Genomic DNA, 24302 nt, shown 5'->3' on the forward strand with positions numbered 1-24302 from the left:
CCCTTTGGTTTGTGTTATGCCTTGCATATCTTGCCCCATCATTTTCTTTGTATTGAAAATGTGGGTCCCCCCTTTGTGTTTTCCTTTTCATTTTTGTTTTTTTTGTTTTTCTCCTTTAGGATTTCGGGTTCCTAGAATCTCAAAGTGTTTCTTTTTGTTTTACTTTAGGATTTTAAAGGTCCAAAACCTTGAATCTTGTTCTTTCTTTTCTATTGTTTTTCAGAACTCTAGGTTCCCGAAGTTATGAGGCTTTGTTTTTCTTTTGTTCTGTTGTCTGACTTTAGGATCTCAGGTTTCTGGAATCCTCTGAGTCTTGTTTTTTCTATTTGTCAAACTTTGGAATCCCATTATCTTGAAGTCCACCTGTTTGTTTTTGGTTTGAGCCCTGGGATCTCATGTTCCCAAAATCTTGGGTTGTCTTTGTTTTGTACATCATTTCGAAACTCCGGAAACCCAGAGTCTCGAAGTGGTACTCTATGTGTCTTTCAGGAGTCTTGGTATCCCGGAACCCTAGAATCCCAAGAATCTCTGTGTCTTGTCATTTGACTTCAGAGTTTTGGAGTCCCGAAACCCATAAGTCATTTTGCATTAAGGGTTGTACGATTGCTTGAGCGGAGGGGTATAAATAGTGTCAGATGAGTCATTTCGGCTCATTTGTGCACTCAATTATTTTGGATATCCCTTCTCTCCTTCGGCGATGCTTTCTCCTATAGTGCACATGTTTTCTCCATCAGTCCTTTTTCAGGTTGGCCCCTTTTTTCATCTTTTTTCTTGTTTTCTTTTTGTTTCATGTGTTTCCTACTTTTGTAGTTTAGGGTTTAGAGTAGATTTCATGTTTCTAATAAAAGGTCGATGTTTTGTCAATCCTTAGGTTTTAGTGGCCTTGTTTCACTATTTTGGGATCTCGGATCTCTGAGAACATGAGACTCCCTTTTGGACCACTTCGGAACTCCGGGTTCCCAAAGTTCTGAAACATCCTCTCCTTCGAATTTGAAATCTTTAGAGATTTCGAAACCCTAGAATCTCAGATTACCAGAATCCCATGTGCCACTTTTAAAACTTTTTTGGGATCCCAGAACCTCGGAATCCGAGAGACTATCTAAAGAAACTGTTTTAAGAACCTCGGAACCCTGGAGTCCCGAAACCCTTGTCTTTTGAAGTTTTTCTTCACCCTCGAAACCTTGAAGTTTTGAAGTGAATCCTCATTTTTCCTTTACCATTTTGGGTTTTTGAAACCCTAAAACTCTATAACATGCCTTTTTTCCTGCGCTTCAAACTTCAGAATCCTAGAACCCCAGGATTTCAAAATCACCTATAATAGGCTTTCCTTAGACCTTGAAACCTCGGAGTTCTAGAGTCTCTTATACTTTGTTAAATATCATAAAAATGATTATATCTTTTTTTACAGGTTAAAGAAAGATAATGGAAACTTAAACATCAACTCGAAAGAAGACCCAAGAAGAGATAAAGTTGGAGAAAAACCATCCCACAATGAAGTACCAATACTAGGGTCAAACCTTGGTGTCTAAACTTGATAATGAGATATAATGGGTGACCGATGTTCAACCCAACAATAATAATAATAACTGTAGTTGAAGTCTCAACCCGAAGTTTGGACATTCATTTGGTAAAGTCACTATTTCCATAGCTAGTGTTCATTTGATTGTCAACCCAGGGATGTAAAACTTGAAATGGGTATGCACTATATATGCACTAAGTTCCTGCGACAGCTATTGTGCATTACTGAAACAACTAACATTATGTAGAAAAGATAAGCAATAATTGAAACTATAGAAAGGCTACAGGAAAACTTCTGCATAAATTCATAAAAGCAATATTGGGTAAATTCAATGCTGATAAACAAAAATTACTCTGTTTTGGTTTGGCTGCAGGAATAGTTAGTGGATCTGTTTCTAGTGGCTGCAGGAATAGTCAATGCAAGAATGTCTATTGTAGCTAAGGAAAGAAAACTAACCTGAACAAATGCACAGGAACACTCACCAAGTGGGCCCCCTTGGATGAGTGATACCAGGCTTCCCAAAAACAACTCTAAAAGCTCAGAATAACATATTTTTATTCATCATTCTTTGGAAGTCATTACATGATTCAATATGAAAAGAAACTCAAAAATACCTATGAAAAATCTTCTTCTCTATTTTTCCTTCTCTTTCTATCTAACCTCTGAGAAGATAAAGAGCTTATTATTAAAAAGAAATCACCTACAACAAACAACACAAATCACGCCGAAAAGAAGAGGCAGATAATTGACCGAGAAAGGAGATAGCTAGAGTTATGCTATAGGAAATGTGGATCAAACCGAACCACTGTCATAACATACTGTGGTGGTATTTACAACTTCAATGTATACCTAAGTTAGACATTGGTAGTATCGCTTGATTGCTCCTCTTATGTCATTCCTTACGCTTCTCAGCTTTTCTGCTGTTTGATCTTTAGTCATCTTCTTGAGTATCCTTTCCTTCAACTGGCGTGATAGGCGAACATCCATCACAACATCATTTATTCCCTGCACTACAAAATAAATAACATACAAGAACATACATACACATTTTATTTAATTAAGACATCTATTATTTCACAGATGATATTGCCCTAAACAATCTGCATGGCAACATGAATAAATCACATGGCTACAATAATAAATGGTATGGCTACAGGAATAAACTGGTAAAGATAAAACATGATTTAATAGGTTCAGGCTAACATATGGAATACATATAGTAAACTTCCAATACATCAGTACTACTATGCAAATCAAAAGATGACAAAAGCTCAAGAGTTCTGAGGATAGAAATATGACAATATCTCAACTCATCATGCCCCCCAACTTTAAGAGCTTGTTGATCCTACAACAAGAGGAAAATTTCTGATTCTTGCACTAATTCTTAGATCACCAATGGTTCCTTGACCTGTTCCTCCTGAAGCTAAATTCCAATAAAATCCTTTCATCTTTTCCATCCTGTACCATCTGGCTGATTCTTCTGTAACTGCTTCATAGGGTTTATCCATAGTCTTACATCCCAATAGTGGCCACATAAGAATAGGAGGTTGAAAGATCAGTGGTAACCAGTTATTGGTCTTCTCTCTACCTAGTTGTATATATTTGGGGGCTCTTTGCATAGCTGCCTAAAAATTTGACAGTGAATGAGGTTCTCCCTACTTTAATTCTTTTGGTAAGTTATTCCAGCGCTGAGTTAACCCATCTATTGCAGCTGCACTATCAGTCTAAACTAAATGCTCATATGGCTAGTATATTTCCTCCCTCATTGGAGGCACTAGCTTCCTAACATCATCTCTTACTAGTAATTTCTGCCATTCATAATAAAGAACTCTTGGCTCTTTTGCTTCCTTCCTCAATGGCAATGGACAATCAAATTCAAAATCTTTGTATGCTCTGGCTTGTGCCCCCATGTTGATCTCATTTTGAATCCATGACATTAAAGCTTTTATATTGATATCACCAATGTATAACAAAGGATTCCACTCACTATATGAAGCTACAACATAGTTATGTAAATAAAATTCACATAACAAATTTTTCATAGCTGCTGGAGAAGTCTGGTAAGCATCATAAAATTCCTTAAGGGTTTCTAAAGAGGGGCTAAGGTCCCTGACAATGCGATTTAATTTGAAATTTAAATATCGCTCCCTTAAATGCAGAGCATAAACCCTTGGAGGTGCCCTACATTGCATCAATTCAGGGACCATATTAGTGATTGTTTCAACCTTAGCCTCTAATTATTCAATTTTGTTATCCCTCTTTTCAGTTTCTCTTTGCTGTTTGTCAATAACCCCTTGCAATCTAGCCCTCTCTATTTCCCATTGTCTATAAAATGTTAACTCAATAGATAAACTGCTTAGGGATGATGGAGGTCTAATAGGTGTTACCTTAGGCCTTGTAATCTCTTTGACATGTTCCTCAAGCTACTTTGCCACATAAGAAAGATTTGACAGTCTATCTACATCACCTTCTTCCTGGATTTCAACATCTATAGGGCTCCCTTCTTCTGATGTTTCCACTAAAATAACCTCTGCTAGATCACCTACTAGATGAGCCTTCTGGATCCTACTCTGAGTTCTTCTCACATAAACCTTTGGAGTGGTTGCAGGAATGGTTTCTACCCATGGCTCTACTGCAGGAGTTTTTCTTTGTGACCTACACCTCTTGGTTGCAGGAGAAATTTGAGTTGCATGCGGCTGAACCATAGGTTCTTCATCTATTTTATTTATTTCCAATTCCTTCCCTTTTCTCTTAGCAAATGGTGAATCTCTTTGAAGAGAAGTGGAGGGTTGCTCCACATTTGCCTCAACCATCTCTTCTTCCATAATAACCATAGCTCCTTCGAAAATGAGCAAATCATTCTCTGCAGAAAATACGAGAGAAGAGGGTTCCGCAATATTTTCTTCTTCAACTGGTGGATCATCTGCAACAGGAGCATCTTCAACCCTAAACTGCAATATGTCCTCAAATACTCCCCATTCCATCTGTGAAACATCTCTAAGAGAATGTTCTACAAGCAATTTAATCAAACCATAATGGCTGATAGAATGATTTCCATTCTTCCGCGTTTCTTTGGCACTTGTAGAAATGAGGTGGTATAGAAAATTAGGGACATTCACCCTCCGGCCATGCCATAGATGACTAAGTAATTTAAAATATGGTGAATGTAGATTTGAATACCTCCCTTCACAAGTAATTTATTTCATTACATATAAAGCTACCTGAGGCCACTCTATTGGTAGGGAAACCCTCCTACTTCCTTGCTTGTCCACCATTAGAGGTCCATTTGTGGGAAGTGTAAACTCTGCCCTGGCACTCCTGGCGTCTTTTGATTCTAGAAACAATTCTCCTTCATGTGGTAACCTTGCAACTTTAGCTATCCGCTGCTCCGTAGCAATGACCCTTAATCCTTTAACCATAGCTTCTCCTTCGTTGAAGGAATGCATAAACTCTTCAGCAATTTCTTCATTAAAATCCCTGATTTTCAAAAAGTAATCAATCCAGCCATGGTGTCTAAAATAATTCTCACAAAGAGCATCCTGCAACAACACATCATGGACTTTTGGTTCATGGTGGATTGGATCTCCACCCATTTCTTGTTAGGATTCCCATAGATACTGAGAGGGGGGGATGAATCAGTATCTAACCGGTTATAATATTTTCTTAGCTTAAAACATGTAGAACATATTAATACTGTATACTGGTAAATAGAAAGTAATGCAATAAACAAAGATAACAACAACCACATGAAAAACATGCCATAACATATTAGTTTAATGAGGAAACCTGGTGTGGGAAAAACCTTGGTGGGATTTGTGACCCACAATATTCACTTACTGGCCAATAAGAGAATATTACTGCTACAAGAGGGGCCTACACATGTAGGAAGGCCAAGTGCCTAGAGCTCACTGCTCAATTACAAAATGGGAAGTCTCACTGACTTACAAAATGGATTATATAAATCCAATGTCTTGTACTGCTTCAAAATAGCATCTATTATGCCAGATCCAGTACTAGTTTATAGCTCTGCTTCATACATAAACCCTTAACCTATAATTCGCATAATAGGTCTACCTTATTTTTTCTCCATTACATCCTTTTCTTCCTCTATAATGAACTCTTATATATATGAGTCATTTTATAACTTGCCAAGTCAGCTTATAATGATTTTACAATAATTAACAAAATAATTTACAAACAAAATTCCTATCGGCCTCTGTGCCGGTATGCTTCCTTTTACTGCTGGTGCCGGTGGTCTATGTGCCGATGTAGAGTCTGACCTTGCTAGTGGCGGTAAATTGTCTTGCCGGTGTCATAGGATTGTAAGGTTACCATCAATGACAAAACCTTCAATCACCTACAATGTCTCATTGGAGTGTGCATTTGCCAACAATCTCCCCCTTTGGCATTGATGGCAACACTCATGAGAAAAATCCAAAAACTGTCATCCAAAAAGAATCTGCTAGTATTGTCTTACCAAAAATGTGTACCAAAAGAATGTGTACTCCCCCTGAGTTGATGAGTCATTTTACTGATTATTTTTCTTATTCCACTACTCCCCCTTTGGCATCAATGACAAAGGTTGTCAAAGTGTCAATGAGTGTGGTTTCCTACTTCATCCTTGTAACCAGTTGGTTACAATCTAAAAAAGATCCGCCAAAACCAGATTCAAGCTCTCAATGAACTTTTTGCTATCTTTTATTGCGGCCTCTGTCCTCTGAACTATACCGGTGAGGTGTTGCATTTGCTCTGCCGGTGTTTTCTATCCTTGAATCAAGGCATCAGATATTTCTTTCCTTAAGGAGGTGAGGTAGTCCAATTTTGGACTAAGTCTCCATTTTAGATATTTAGCCTTTCCTTTTATTCTTTCTTTGTCTCTTTCCAACTTTAATAGTTCTTCCTCAAAACTTGTTATCTTCTGCTAAAAAACTAATAATGAATCAGATGAATTAATGAAATTGTCAGCTAGTTGATTTATTTCTTCCCGTATCTTGCTAATTTTCTTGTCTATATCAACTATCAAAAAGTTAGTTTTACATGTATCCTTGTACAAAGTTTTGAATTCCTTCAATGTGCTACATAGTTCCAGTAGAATTGTGTCAAATTGCCTTGTACAGTTCTTTATTTCTTCCTCAAAGAATTTGTGTTTTTCCTTCTCTAATCTCTCCTTGAATGCTTCCTCTTTTATTTGTTCAACTGTCACAATGTTTTTAGTAATATACTTGTACAAAGTGTCAAGTTGACTCAAAGAATCTTTATTATCTACATTAGATTTTGGTGCTATCATCTTCAAAATTGGAATGGTGTCATCTATTGCCTTGTAAGCCTGTGAGCTACAATATGTTATCTTCTTTATGGAATCCAAAATAACTTGTGTTACATTATTTGATGAGCCAATAATCTGTATTCCGCCGATGGGAGCAATATCCTTGCTTGTGGTGACCTCTGGTAGGTCAGTTTGTGTTTCCATTTCTTTAAGCAAAGGTTTATCTTGCTCAACTGTTGCCGGTGGCACCGACTCAGTGTGAACCTATTGTGGTGATGGAGCCTTTTTCTCTGTGTGAGCTTGTTGCTCAGTGTTATCATCTGTCGGTTTACTTTCTGTACCATCAGTTACCGGTTGCTCATTAGCCATATCTGTCTTCTCAGTTGTATCCTTATCTACCACAATATTGACCTTTTGAGTATCAATGTCCACTGTGTATAATACCTCAGAGTTAGGATTTGTGTCCTCTTGTGGTATGTCCATACTCTCACTATCTGGTTGATTGTCAGTGGTAACTACCAGTGGAGTATTCAGAGGCAGTGGGGATAAGTTATCTTTTATTTTTATGCTAGGTGGTCCACCAACCTTGCCTTTTCCCTTATTCTTATCGTTCTGATATACTTTGATGTGTTTGGGTTTTCTATATTCTTCCTTCTTTTCCTTCTCTACAAGAAATATGTCCCATGCATTGGTCATTTCCTTTGCAACCTCATTTACTCTACCAACCATAAGTGCTACATGCCGGTGTATAGTTGAAAATACTGACCGATTAGCCTCTGAGATCAGATCATCTATCTCTTTTGGTGAGTTGACTGGATAAACAACAAGTAGTTTTTCATTTTTCATTTTCTAATCAAGCTCTACAATAGCTTGCCTTCTTGCTTCAAGTCTTTTAAACAGTTCTTGCAGCAATTCATCTGCAACTTGCATTAGAAATTTCTTGTAAATGTCCAATTGTATAATTACACTATTTTCAACTTTATCCTTGTCATCAACTAATAATGAATCATATAATTTATTGATGTTTTTTAGCTGTCCATCCTTTGTTATTTCATCTAGTAGTTTGTCAATTGGAGCAATGTTTCATTGAGTCTTCTTCTTGGGTGTTAACTTCTTCTTCTTTGGAGTTATCTTCTTAGCCGGGGGCCTTACTGCCCATTGTTTCTATCTGGTTCTTCTAGGAGAAGGTGTAGATACCAATGAAGGTTCTCTTTTCCTCACAACTCTCTTAAATGCAGCTGGCATGTCACTTTCCGAAGAAGTTTCTACCAGTGTCAAGATCTTCCTCAAGCTGTTAGGCTTCTAAAAATAGAGACGATTTGTTAGGATTCCCACAGATACTGAGAGGGAGGGGTGAATCAGTATCTAACTGGTTATAAGATTTTCTTAGCTTAAAACATGTAGAACATATTAATACTGTATACTAGTAAACAAAAAGTAATGCAATAAACAAAGATAACATCAACCACATGAAAAACACACCATAACACAGTAGTTTAATGAGGAAACTCGGTGTGGGAAAAACCTTGGTGGGATTTGTGACCCACAATATTCACTTACTAGCCAATAAGAGAATATTACTGCTACAAGAGGGGCCTACACATGTAGGAAGGCCAAGTGCTTAGAGCTCACTGCTCAATTACAAAATGGGAAGTCTTACTGACTTACAAAATGGATTATATAAATCCAATGTCTTGTACTGCTTCAAAATAGCATCTATTATGCCAGATCCAGTACTGGTTTATAGCTCTGCTTCATACATAAACCCTTAACCTATAATTCGCATAATAGGTCTGCCTTATTTTTTCTCCATTACATCCTTTTCTTCCTCTATAATGAACTCTTATATATATGAGTCATTTTACAACTTGCCAAGTCAGCTTACAATGATTTTACAATAATTAAAAAAATAATTTACAAACAAAATTCTTGTTGGCCTCTGTGTCGGTATGGTTCCTTTTACTCCCGGTGTAGAGTCTGACCTTGCTAGTGCCGGTAAATTGTCTTGCCGGTGTCATAGGATTGTGAGGTTGCCATCAATGACAAAACCTTCAATCACCTACAATGTCTCATTGGAGTGTGCATTTGCCAACATTTCTTACTCTGTTAGTATAGCACACCTTGCAGCTGAGAAACATAGAACCAAAATATCCTACAAACTTGAAAATTGAAAATTCCATACATATCTCCAAATTTGGTGGTAGAATTTATTACTTCCTTGCGTGAAAGAATATCTTGTTAAAAAAAATGATGGCAAGCAATCAATTCTAGGTACCAAAAAGGATGAATAACTACTAACTTTGGAAACCGAACCATAAAACACCCCCCCAACTTATCCTAGCACGTGTCCACACAAGCTGACGAGATTTAGGGGAGTGTACATGGATTTAAGAAGGCAGTAATCATAATGAAATCATAAATGCGTAATTAAAATAAAATACAATATGTACATACTTGTAGTCATATGAAAATGAAGGCGAAATGAAATGAAATGATAGATAAGAAAATGAGATGGGATGACGTGGATGGAATTTTATTTATGAAGAAGAACATTTCCATAAGACATGGAAATATTTTTGTGAAATGATGCAAGAAGAATTATGAAGCGGCAAGCATATTCACTGTAGTGGTTGCAGGAACCGTACCTTCATTACTTTGCTCAGTTGCAGTAGGAACCTGATCAATTGTTGTAGGAACCTTATCAGTTGCTGCAGGAACCTGTTTTTCATCCTTTTGGGCAAATTGCTGCAGGAACTCCTCTTTAGTGGCTGACTTATGATAAAGATGCAATCGGTGACCATTCACCAAAAGCTTAAACCGAACGGGGTCAATTGTGGTCAAATGAACAACTTCATTATTGAAAACTTCTTCTATCTCATATGGACCCAACCATCTAGTTTGCAACTTTCCCATAATATCTTTATATCTGGAGTCATACAATATTGCCCAATCACCGGCTTTGAACTTTTTCTCTTTGATATATTTATCATGCCACTTTTCTCTCTAATTTTGGATCAGTTCTAACTGCTAGACAACCATTTTCCTCCATTCGTCTAAAGCATTCAATTGCTGAATTCGTTATTTTTGTACTTCAGATAGTGTCATATTTAATTGCAGAGCTGTCCTCAAAGTTTTATGCTCAAATTCAATAGGCATCATTGTTGCTTTTCCATAAACCATTTCAAAAGGTGTGAAACCAATTGGTGTTTTCCAAGTTGTTCTGTATGCCCAAATTGCTTCTGAAAGCCTATGAGACGAGTCTTTTTTATGAACAGATACTGTTTTGGTAAGAATAGCCTCAAGCTCCCTATTTGTAACCTCTACCTGTCCATTAGCTTGTGGATGATATGGAGTAGATTTTTTGTGCCTTATATTGTATTCATTGACCAAAGATGCAATCAATGTTGAAGTAAATTGTGGGCCCTGGTCTAATACAATTTCTCTTGGTACTCCATATCTTGTAAATATCTCCTCATAAAGAAACTCACCACCTTATTATCTCTTGCATGTGTCATGGCACGAGCTTCCACCCATTTTGTTACATAATATGTACATACCAAAATGTAGGATTTTCCATTAGAAGGTGGGTCAATTGGGCCAACAAAATCTAATCCCCATTTATCAAATGGTGCGGCTAATATTTGTGGATATAATGGCATCTCATCAGATTTAGTAGGACTTCACATATGCTAGCATCTGTCACATTTTCTTGTATACTGTGCTGCATCCTTGTGTAATGTGGGCCAATAGTATCCTATATTTAGTATTTTGAGTGCTATTCTTTTGGCAGCAAAATGTCCTCCACATGGCTCATCATGACACGCATGCAGGATATCATATGTTTCATCTTCCCTTACACATATTCTCATGCCTTGGTCAGGCCCAGTATAAAACAAACAATCAACAATCCATGAGAAGTTAGAACTTTTTTCTACTAACAACCTTCTTTTCTTAGGAGAGAAATGAATTAGCATTTTAGCAGCAGCTAAATAGTTGGCAATATCAACATACCAGGGAGTGCGAGCTTGTATAAGGAATAAATGTTCATCTGGAAAAGCACCATCTATTACTATAGAATCTTCTTGTAACCGAAGTCTTGAAAGATAGTCTGCAACCACATTAGACTTCCCTAGTTCATCAACAAATGTGATATCAAATTCCTATATCAACAATAACTGGCGAGCTAATCTACCAGTAATTGAAGGCTTATTCATGAGATATCTGATTGCAGTATGATCTGTATGCACAAATATGGGATATCCTGTGATATAGTGCTTGAATTTGTTGAGTGCATATATAACGGCTAACATTTCCTTTTCAATTACTGTGTAATTCAACTCAAGCCCCTATAAGTTTTTGCTAATATAATATATTGCACTTTCCAAGTTATCAATCTTCTGTCCTAATAATTCCCCTATTGCATAATTGGATGTATTTGTATGAATTTGAAATGGTAAAGAACAATTTGGACCTTTAAGAACTGGTGCTTGGGTCAAGGCATGCTTAAGCTTCAAGAAAGATTCATTGCATGCAAAGGTCCATTTAAATTCAATATCCTTGGTAAGCAGTGAATATAAGGGACTTGCAATTTTGTTGAAATCTTTGATAAACTTTCTATAGTATCCAGCATGACCAAGGAAACTTCTTACATCTTTTGCTTCACAGGGGCATTGATATGCTGAATGACTTCAATCTTTGCTGGGTCCACCTGTATTCCTTTTATAGAGATATGATGACCAAGGACTATTCCTTCTTGCATCATGATGAAGCATTTCTCACTATTTAATGACAAACTATAGTCCTCACATTGCTGCAAAACTTTTTTTAGGTTCCCCAATGCTTCTTCAAATTCATAACCATAAGTTGAAATATCAGAAAAGATACTGATCACTGCTCTTTGAAAAGTGGCTGGAGGATTACACAACCCAAAAGGAAGAATATAATATGCATATGTGCCCCAAGGACAAGTAAATGTTGTTTTTTCTTAATCCTCAGGGGCTATCTGAATCTGATTGTAACCACTGAATCCATCAAGAAATGAAAAACATCTTTTACCAGCCAAAGAATCCAATACCTGATCCACAAATGGTAATGGAAAATGATCTTTTCTTGTTGCTTAGTTCAAGGCTCTATAATCAACACATACCCTCCATTTTCCTCCTTTCTTAGGAACTATTACCAAAGGTGATACCCATTGGCTATCAGAGATAGGATAGATAAACCCGGCCTTTAACAACTTCTGCAATTCTTCTTTAACTATTTCTTTTAATGCAGGATTGATTCTTCTTTGCAGCTGTCTGAGTGGGAACATTCTTCTTTTATATAGATATGGTGGGTGCAAACTATTGGATCTATTCCATGCATATCCTTGTAATCCCATGCAAAAACATTTTTATGACATTTCAACAAGTCCAAGAGGGTCCCCTTTTGAGTATTTGAAAGATCTCTATTGATATTCAAACATTTATTCAAATCACCTTCTATCTTGATAGTAAGATCAATCTGGGACATATTAGAAAAATGAGAAGTACAAACTTCCTACCGCAACAGAGTATGCAATACATCAGTGGCTGCAAGAAAGTCTAAATCTACAATATTCGGTACCAACTCCTGCAATTGTTGTTCTTGTATCAACTCATTTATCAAAATTTTATAAATAATTGAGTCTTGATCATGTAATTGCATGAATGGCCCTCGATTAATCATCATAAGGTGATTAATAGAGTCAACTCCCGCAGATTCTTCTCCCAAAATAGGCCAAATGGCTTGTTGTTGATCCAACTGGGGTTGTGAAGGAGAATACAAAGCTAATGTTTTTGTAGAGTTCCCATCTGAAATAGTCATATCCCCTGATCTACATCCAATATATGCATCAGCCATGGCAAGCCAAGGTATTCCCAAAATCACTGGATATCCTCCTAGTGTTGCCTTTGGAGATAGAATCATAAAGTCTGCAGGGTATTCCCAAGAATCCAAAATAACCACCACATCTTCAATAATACCATCAGGTCTCACTGTAGAGCTATCATCAAGCTATATAACTGTGGGTGTAGGCCTTAGACTATTGATTTCAAGATGTTTCATTACTTCTCTTGTCATCACATCAATGGCTGCCCCTAAATCAATTAAAACATTCCTTATCTGGCTGCCATTAATGCCTATACTTACAACAGAACTACCTGGATCAGAATATTTTAGAATTGCAACCTTATCTAACATAATATCTACCAGTTGACCCATAACATGCACTGTTTGCGGATCCTTCTTCTTCCCACAAGGTTTTTTTTAGACATGCTTCTCTCAATGCCTTACTATATATTGGAACATCTTTTATTGCTTGCAACAATGGGATTTTAACACAAACATGTTTTAGTTGATCTATAATATCAAAACCTTGCTCTCGCTCTGTGAGAACTTCCTTTTCTTGCAATCTCTGGGGAAATGGCAGTAATATTTGCTTCTGAGGTATTGTATCTATTGGATTAGAGATTTCTTGTTCTTCTTGTATCTCAGTGATAATTGGAGGAGATGGATTAGATAGAGTTGTCCCAGATCGGAGGTGAATATCACTTAGGGATAGAGAATAGGTTGGGTATTGATTAAGATCAGCTGAATAAGCTTATTGTTGTTGCTGAGATTTAATATTAGGATTTGGCATTTGTTGAGTGGGCAACTACGTTGGTTTAGGTGGGACAACAGTGGCTACAGGGGGAGGCATTATTGCTGGTGGTTAAGCCTATTAAATAGGCTATTGATAACCAGAAGATCAGGCATTGCATGGCTGACTCCTCCTCCATTGAGGAGTAGGTTGCCAATTCCCTTGAAAATGACTTCCTTGGCCCTGAGGTGGATACCAATTCCCTTGTGGATGCTACCACTATGGCATTTGATTAGCAAAATGTTGCCCTTGGCATTGAGAACCATACCAGTTTTGATAATTACCAAAATTTTTAGCATATGGTGATTGCCATTAGTTATTTGGTACATAACAATTTCCACTATTACTAGAAAAAGAAAGTGGATCCGGAGGCATACCTTGTCTTTGGAAATTTGGCCTTCTTTGAGAAATATAGAAAAATTGCTCATCATCACCTTGTATTGGCTTGAAGTTAGGAACCTCAACATTTGCAACCATTTTACATCTGCAATCCTTCTTTCCCTGTCTACAATGAGGGCAAAATTCTGCAAGAAATGCATCAGCTTCTTCATGCTTCTTCTTAGTTGAAAGTGTATCCAACTGAGTAGCCATATTATTTATAATGTCCTCCTTAAACTCCTTCAATAAATGGCTAAGTTCCATTCTAGAAACTCCAGTACTAGATTCTAATGAAGATGCTCCTGGCTTGAAACGCCTATTCTTTTTAGAAGCTGGTCTAGAATACTTCTTACAAATTTATCCTATTTCAGCCCACGTGGACTGTGTAATGTCACCTCCTCCCATAAGATCCAAAGAATCAGTGCATTCATCACTGATTCCCCTCAAAAATATCAACTTGAGGGAATATTCAATTAGAGTACTATGTTTGGACTTTTTGACGCTAAATAGAAACCTCTCCAAATAATCTTCAAGACTCTCATCTTCTTTCTGTGTCATTCCAAAGATATCATCCCCATGACGATCAATGCCTCTAAAATAATCTTTATATTTTGCAAGAAACAATCATTTCATCTCATCCCATGTATTGATTGTGCTACTACCCAAGCTCATAAACCATCTTAAAGATGATTCCTTCAACGTGGCAGGAAATATTTTGAGTCTATGGGCATCTGTAGTATAGTCAAAACTCCTACAAAGAACATCAAACTCAAATAGAAATGTGTCTGGATCCTCTATCACCAATCCATAGAATTTAGGGAGGGAAGAAGCTGGAATGTTCTTGAGATTAGTATTATCATGCTGATCAGATATGGGGAACTCAAACGTTGGGTCCAAAGGTGGTGGTGGCGGATTATTTCCACCAGGAGGTGGGATTCCTTGCATTGGACTTGTGGGGGTAGTTACTATATGAAATCCTTCTTCTTGAGCTCCAAAGAGGAACTGAAGACTACCTTCTAGAAATTTAGATTCAGGATGGTTCAAATTCTTTGGGGTTTGATAAAGTTAAGCAAAAGGATTTATATCTGGGGAATTATTTTCTGCATGATTAGGATGACTGGGCATAAATCTACCCAGAACATCTCTTCTTCACCTATGCATGCAGATTCATGAAATTTTTTTGAACAATCAGGTATGCCAAAAAAAACAATTAACTAAAAACTAAAAAGACAATAACCATAACAGGTTCTTAGTTTGACACCATCCCCGACAATGGTGCCAAAATGTTCAACCCAACAATAAGAATAATAACTCTAGTTGAAGTCTCAACCCGAAGTTTGGACATTCATTTGGTAAAGTCACTATTTCCATAGCTAGTGTTCATTTGATTGTCAACCCAGGGACGTAATAATTGAAATGGGTCTGCACTATATATGCACTAATTTCCTGCAACAACTATTCTGCATTATTGCAGCAACTAACATTATACAAAAAAGATAAGCAAGAATTGAAACTATAGAAAGGCTACAGGAAAACTTCTGCATAAATTCATAAAAGCAATGCTAGGTAAATTCAATACTGATAAACATACAACAGACAACACAAATCACGCCAAAAAGAAGAGGTGGATAATTGACCGAGAAAGGAGATAGCTGGGGTTATGCTACAGGAAATGCGGATCTAAACTGAACCATAGTCATAACATACTGTGGCAGTATTTATAACTTCAATGTCTACCTAAGTTAGACATCGGTAGTATCGCTTGATTGCTCCTCTTATGCCATTCCTTACGCTTCTCAACTTTTCTGTTGTTTGATCTTTAGTCTTCTTCTTGGGTATCCTTTCCTTGAATTGGCATGATAGGCGAACATCCACCGCAACATCATTTATTCCCTGTACTACAAAAGAAATAACATACAAGAACATACATACGCATTTTATTTAATTAAGACATCTATTAATTTCACATATGATATTGCCCTAAACAATCTGCATGGCAACATGAATAAATCACATGGCTGCAGGAATAAATGGCATGGCTGCAGGAATAAACTAGAAAAGATAAAACATGATTTAATAGGTTCAGGCTAACATATGGAATACATATAGTAAACTTCCAATACATCACTACTACTATGCAAATCAAAAGATGACAAAAACTCAAGAGTTCTGAGGATAGAAATATGACAATGTCTCAACTCATCAACCGATATCGACATAGGTCACATAGAAATAAAATAAATCGCAAAGGAAGTGGCCCAACCTAATCTAGATGCACCTTACAGATGGATCCAAAGATATGGCTTGGTAGAGGCTACTATCTTTTTGCAGGCCCTTCCATCTCTTGAGCTTATCCTAACAATAGCTCAACATTATAATCAATAGATCAGAAAATGTGTTGATACAACAAGAAATGTGATAATATATCTCTCACCTGAGATGATTGCGATGACATTTGGGATTCTAGATAGGGATGAAGTCCATTAAAATACAAAATAAGATGCAACCTCTATATTTAATAAGAATGCCCACAATTATAAATTCCACATCAATGGAGCTTGGCTGAAGGAACCTAGAAATATAGCCCTTAAGCTATCAAACATCCTAAGGGTAGACTTTAAGGAAGCACCAAAGGATATAATAATCATGCTAAGTTTTGCATTTGATAAGCCAGATTGCTAGTATTTCCATCTATAGATGTTCCATTACATTCATACAATCTTAATAGGGAAATAAGATTTTGATTGGGCATAGATTGTTGCTGACAACATCCATAAACAACTAACCATAGTTTTGAAAACAAATAAGATCTTCATGAACTTCTTACATCATATGGATAGTAGCTTGGGCTAGAAAATATTTGAGTATCAACAAAGAAGGCAAGAGAAAGGACAAAAAAAGGTGTGGAAATATTACACCCAGCTCCCCATCACACAAGCTAAGTTCCACTTCAAAAGAGTAAATGACATGTTCATATATGCAGTCATTTGCAAATTGATAGGTGATGTGGGTTACAGGATCTCACAAGAAGCAATGAAAATGATAAGTGAGTGGGGTTGTTGGCTCCTTCAAAAGCAACACTCTACTTACATTAGAGTAAGTGGATTCACTGGAAGGCGATTCCTTCTTCCCAGATTTTGCAACAACAAGATAATTATCCTTGACTATACAAGGAAGATCGTGGGATTGCAATCACTTCTGACCGTCAAACACAGAATTGGGGTCACATTCTTGATCTCACTGAAGTATTATTCATGTCAAAATCTGCATGCAACTAAGGTGGCGAAACAAGAGTTATGAGATCTCTGTTTAAAAGAATTTGACTATGCAACAAATAGATATGATCCCTTAGAGAAACTGAAGCATATGATGCCTGTTTAATATCCAAGTCACCAACCAGTTTTGGAGGACATTTGGGTAGACATACAGGACAACTTTGAGGCCCGGGGGAGGGGATATTACTAGTTGACTATTCCTCAGATTAGGAACTTTGATATAGAGAATAACCTCCCGAAAGATCTCAGAGATGATGGAGAGCTACTTGATCTATTATATGAGGAAATTGGAGTTAGCAAGATACCACTTTCTCCCATCAAGTGGTCTAAACAAGAGATGGTTAATATTGACATTGTAACATAGAAGGTGAGAATAATAACAATGCAGTGGTTGAATTTAAGGATCCGCCCGAGTGCTTCAAAAGAGAAAAAGAAAGGAAAAGGCATGAACAATCCTCAGTCTAAAGAAACCAATGAGTATACCAAAAGGACAAGGTAGGAATAAAAAAAAAAAAAACTCCTGTAGAGCCAGAAGTTGTTGCACAAACAATTGATAATACAAAACTCAAGAGGCAACTTGATGAAAAAATAAAGGAGTCCCAACTTCTTAAAATGACTACTGAATATGAGATCACTACCAGATTGTAGGCTATCCCTCAAGCTTCTATTCACCTTGTTTTTCCAACCATCGAGATAGTACCAGATGAAGGTACTTCATAGGTTGAGGTGACTAAAGAATAGGCTCCTCTCGTAGCACCAACACCTACACCTTCTCCCACTCCAACTTAGGAACATGTAATTATACATGATATTGAAACCGATTATGATCACGATGATGAACCTATTTCTTTTTTTACAAGGAAGAAGAAAGGTGGGACAATATCAAAGCAATCTTCTACTAGACAACAGGTTCAAATGCACCTAAAGGTCAAGAAGAAGATGTTATTATAGTACAAGAGCAAGAGGTGCAAATTGAGCCCATGGAGAAGGAAGAGCTTGAAGAGTAAGATGAGTGTATATTCCTCACACCTTAGGATCAAGAAATGTTCCTCAAACAGTTGGAGGGAGATGGACAAAAACAACCAGATGAAATGGAGAAGGTGTTTGAGGAAGAGGTGAGTGAAAAGTTAGAAGAAATAGCCAAGCAACAACAACTAACTCATGAACAAGTGCTTCAAGCCAACCTTGCTCAACAAGTTTTTGAACTTCCTCGACAACAAGAAGATCCTACATAACAACAGACTCATGAGAAGCCTTAGGATCAAGAGAAACAGGATGATGAAACACAAGAACATGAGATGGAATCGCACATGATCACTACTGAAGTAACTATAAAAGGAGGAGATCAAGATGACAACATGCCTCAATGATTGAATTTCACTTTTAAGAAGGAGAAAGTCATCCTCCCTAACATCACTTTACAAGAAGCAATTACTGAGTCCCCAAGGAGAACTAAAAGGGTTAAAACAATTCATCATCTGTTAAGAAGTGACTCAGGGGACATGCTTGCCAGTATAGAAACTCCTATACTAGTACCCAAAGGACAACCTCAAACCACCCAAAATTACCAAGTGTCAGAGGTCAATCTAGGCAAATAGACCAAGTGGGGGGAAATAGCTTCTTTAGATGCTGTGACTTCTACTATCAAGACAAGAATAGAGAAAGAACATAAGTCAAAGGTAGAATTCAAGGCACAATTGAGATAATATAAACAACTAATCATAGAGATAGCCAAGCCACTAGATTCCATGATAGATGACACCTTCCCATCTACTTCATCTCTTTCACTAGGCAAAGTAAAGGCATTACACGAGATAAGAAAGGTGGCTACCACAGTAAAAAATTGGGCTTAGGACAAACTAAACATGGTAAAAAAATTTTTACAGGATACCATGGAAATATATGAAGAAGCTCATTTCAGTGAGAAGGTCCTCATTCATTATTCAGCATACTGGGAACAACACCTCACCAATTTTTCAAAATTAGCCACGACATTAAGAAAAGTCAAGGAACTTGGCGAGGATATCATAATTAAGGAGGACTTATTGGGAGGTGAGAGCATAAATAGTTTGAGGTCATGTATTGAAATTTTGGAATTAAACATGGAGATGATGGAGTAGTGCCCCATCAAGGTTCTCAAAGAACACCCTTCACTCCTCGGTGTGATTGAGAAATAGTAGCAGTTCATCATCAAACTTCTAGGGAAATATGGTTATAATCTTAAGCAATATGGAGCGTTGCATTTAGAAACCATACTCAATAGATGAGATTCTTACACTGCTGATCACTTTTCAAGCATCTTTGAATTCAATATGGATACAATGAACCGATATATGTATGTGGTATTCCATTGTCAAGGATCTGAATTAATGATGGATGAAATGGTGAGTAGGTTGGAATGCACCAAAGAAACACTAAGAGTATCTAAATTCAGAATGGAGTATATAGCTAACCCACCTACTGCTTCCATGGAATGTTTCATTGGAAACTAGAAAACCATAAACAAAACAAGAGACAAACATGTAGTTAACAACCAGATGCATGATAGAGGGGTGCCACCACTACAGTTAACCAACTGGAACTTTCACACTTGTCATTGGCCTACACTCCCCATGCACACCTGGAGGTTATGAAGCTACTGCACTATCAAGAACTTGAATTACTAGCACCAGTTTAGTAATAGTTAAGTGGAGTTCATAGGAAGCGACTTGTATGTCAACTACAACTTCCACCATTTTGTAAGTGGATCTTAGGTAGGATTTACTATAAATTGCAAAGATTGGGCCATTTTGAGGGTCAACAAACTGATGATTCAAGGATAATTAATTAGGAATTTAGAGTCTTTTAAGTAATCTCTCTCTTGTACCTATTTGTTATAATTGAAACAATGTTATTCATTTTGAAGATTAATACAAAGCAACTTGTAGATTGCTTGATCTGCGATACGTGTTTTCGTAGTTGATGTACTTCACAATTGGGTATCTTCTTTCATTTCAATTAGTAGTTTGTCCCTTTGGTTCTATGGTTTTGTGATATGATATCTTATCTCATTTGTATGTGAGTTTCTTGACTTTGCATATTTATTGGAACGTTACATAGCCGTTGTTTCAAATGTTATTGATAATACCTCTCTATGATATACCAACTTTGTATTCGCTCAGTTGTGCATGTTAACTTCATTATTCCTTGTTACCCTAACTCATCTTTTGAAGTTTATTTGTAAGTGAAAATTGGAAAATACACAAACAAAGGTCCCATATGTTTTGTTCAAACCAGTAGGCCCCTTAACACGTACAGTTGCATGAACCACCAAGCAACCCAACAACGTCGTGACCCAACTATAGAGACCTTGGATTTGTCAGTTATTCAAGATTGATCAATTTTCAAGAGAGGTGGTATACATATTCATATTCTACCTAATTTTTGGTGAGTGCATAAAAACACTCGTCAATAAAATTGGAACTAGAAGGAGGGCCATTGAACAAAACATTTTTGAGCTATCATTGCACTATCACAATATGATCTAACCTGATACTCCTAAGAGACGAACTCACATTCACCCAACCAAACCTTGGCTATGAACAAGAAGAGATAATTTATTAGTTGTATCCCCTTGCTTGGGACAATAGAAATAAGGATGCTGATTGGTTGCATATGTGTGAAGTGCTTGACAAAGAAAGGAAAAAGGCCAAATGTATAGAAGTTGAAGCCCAAAGAGAACTTGTTGCATAGAGAAGTCAAGCTCAACAACGCCAAAATTGAGAAGGGCATACTGGAGCATATCTCTTCTTTCTCACATGAGAAGTTAGAAAGAATCTTATGGAGTTATGCAAGTCCTAAGAGGTTTGTTGAGTTAGGAGCACCTACTAGACAATGAAGAGATAAAGGAAAAGAGAAGTGTCCTGGTACACCCTCCCATCAAACTCCTATAGTCGAAACCCCTACTCAGCAAATCCCAAGTTCATAACTGATTGCAACCCCTTTCATGAACCAAGCTCAATCTCCTCCTATGGCTTTCCTAAATCAAGCTCAATCTTGGTTAGGGATCATCCCTGATGTTATGCATGATCTTCCTAGAAATCTAGACAAGTTTTGTGTAAAGTTTGAGTTCGCAGTAGAGAGAACCATTGAACAACACATTGAAGCCTTCAACAATGCACTGATACAAAATAACATTCAACATGAAGATGTCATGTGTCACCTCTTCCCCTACTCATTAGGAAACAATGAGTATCACTGGTATCTCACCATCCCTGCAAATTCCATAACAAGTTGGATCACATTAAAGGAACATTTCTTTTCACAGTTCAGGGTCTACGTAGACCCTGCAACCCTTTACCACCAGTTCAACTCAATCAGGAAGCAACCCAATGAACCACTGACCGTCTTCAACACCAAATTTCAAAGGGCCTACAAAAGATTGCAGGATCTATACTAGACCACAATAAATGTTTCTATTGAAGTATACTTCCATGCTATTTATCCATGGATCACGATGTTTATCAAAAAGACTATCCTAGAAGCGGATAGAGATACCCTGGCTAAAGTATACACCCTTTCCTTGAAGATGAATTGATAGTTAAACCAAAATCCTGGTGGGATTGGTCACAACCTCCCTTAAGGATTTAGTTATGGAGGGTACAATCAACATCCTGCAACTAGCAAATCTCAGGTCGTCGGAGACCCAACTATGAATCTAGTACCATTGTATGCATCACAACAACCCACAACACAACCACAAGTTACACCTACCTTGTCATGGTTGAACCCTTCGGGTAATCCTACACATGAAAAAACCTGTGGGATGTCCTATCAACAAGGAGTCAATAACGCTTCAATTTCCAACCAGATACTAGGAGCATCCACTGTCAATCAGACTAATCATCTTTCTATAGAAGTTGAGGCACTTAAGAAAATGATATCCTAGGTCACCACTGAGCTAGGACATCTCAAAATTAATCTTCTAACAGTGCATAATCAGTCACAACCTTACAAAAAATAGCAAAATCAGTCACAACCTTATTATAATCAAAATAACTACCAAAACCAAGGGCAAAACCAGAGATATAACCAAAAGACTTATAACCGACCTTGGAACACTGGTCCAAACAATGGTGGGGTTTCTCATGATTGTCTAGATGTACATGATAATCCTAATCAAACAAAGAGCGTGAATCTGGATGACATGAATCTGATGACCAACTGGTGTAGGCTTCACAACACCTCATCACGCTCAGAAGTAAACTGCGCCTAAATGGAAAAGGTCATTCACATAGCTCAAGTTGATTTGCAACACATAGGAAAAGGTGAAACGACAGAGCTAGATATGATCAACATTGTCATGTTGGCAGACACCTTTCTCTTTCGAGAAGAAGTCCTAGTAGAATCCGAATCGCTAGTGTACGATGCCCAAGCATTCCAAAATACTAGGGGTCCCTACAACCTCAAGAGTCAAGCTAGAATGCCTTTAATTGAATCGGCTCCACATAAAGATGGACAGGTTCCTATAGAACCTAGTGCAAGCAGTAACCCTCCACCACCAAAGGCTAGTTCAACAACATACAACAAGGGTAAAATGAATAGAGAGCCTCATCAAGATTGCATTGATGAAGTATAGTTTTGTCATTGATGTTAATAGTAACCGGTAATGGAGTTGTATTACAACTGGTAGTGATGTAGTAATGCAACTGGTAGTGAAGCAGTGTTGGAAACCAGTATTAGTATTTGAATCAAAGAGATCAACTGGTAACCCTAACTTGTTGATTTGCCAAACCCTATTCGATGGAGCTTGGAGAATAGGTTATGTTGATTTATGATCGAATGGTGATCGGAGATGATTATGCCACATATACATGTTTCACATGATGAGTTTCAAGTTATTTTAGTGAATGAAGATATATGTTTATCTCAGGAATGAGAAAGTGCTTAGCATGAAGTGGAAGCCGCATGATGAGTTACAAGATTCGATGAGTGGTGATTAAGGAGTGGTCGAGGTTGTCTAGGACAATGTGCAGATGATTACTATGCAATCTAATGGTCATGTTTGAACCGAAATGTTTGTAATCTCTATGAGATATTAGGTTTTGTGATGTGTTACTGACCTATTGTATTTTCTTATAAGGTCGATGAGTTGATTTGTAATAGTGTTGGAAATTTTGGTTATGTGTGGTAGTCTAATAGTTGCCCAACTAGAAGGAGTACCTGCAGAAGTTTTTGAAGGTAGATAGGAGTTTAAATGAATTTGATCAAGCAGCACAGTACTATTACCAGATCAACAAGATTTTGATGTTCTCTAACAATTACAACAATTAAATCCCCTAACCGGATAATCTTTAATAGGCTTAGTGCTATCTAAATCCTCTAACCGGGTGATCCATTAGCTTGGATTTCAAATACTCTACTGAGGTTACTCCTAATAGGGTATTGCCTTTAATAGGGTATTATAGTCAATCCCTTAACCAGGTGGTCCTTAACCAGATCTGTTCTTGACATTACATTTTTGTAAAGCTTCTAACAAGGCTTGGATCCTAACAGGGCAAACTTCAGAAGAGTTCAGAATAATTGTGGGTATTCATCCCTACTGTGGTTTTTCCCATTTGGGTTTCCACATCAAAAATCATTGTGTCAAGTGGTGAATGATTTTGTGTATGTTTTTGATATGGTTAATATGTTTAACTGGTAAAACCACTAAGACAAGTTTAGATGACCGGAATTGATATGATATGAGCTATTACTAATATTAGTAAAGTGTTTTGATGTTTTGGATAAAAGGTATCTAAGTTATAGATCTGATTACACTGTTATATTGATATTTTAGTCAACAGGTAAACTTGACAGTGCAGTAGCAGTTTATGGTTCACTGTCTAAATCAATTAGTTTAGAAGTTGTTTTTGAGTTGGGATTAAGTTTGGTGAAATTTTGTTTTGTTTTCTATCTACTAATTCATGCCCCCCCTCTTAGTAGTTGACCAAATCATTATTGATTCATCATATCATCAACTGGTAGGCACATTTATGACTTAAACAAGGAGATGGAGAAAACCACCACCATTATGTCCCTCATGGATGTGTTGTTGTACTGTCCTAGACAAAAAATAAGCATTCTTAAAGAAATTGGAGGAATTGGAATCCCAAACTAATGAGGTCAAGATGGACAAAATGAGAGATATGAATGCGGCTTATCACCCTACTAATGTTGAGAATCCAC

This window comes from Cryptomeria japonica, chromosome 1 (genome assembly GCF_030272615.1).
Source record: "Cryptomeria japonica chromosome 1, Sugi_1.0, whole genome shotgun sequence".
Lineage (NCBI taxonomy): Eukaryota > Viridiplantae > Streptophyta > Pinopsida > Cupressales > Cupressaceae > Cryptomeria > Cryptomeria japonica.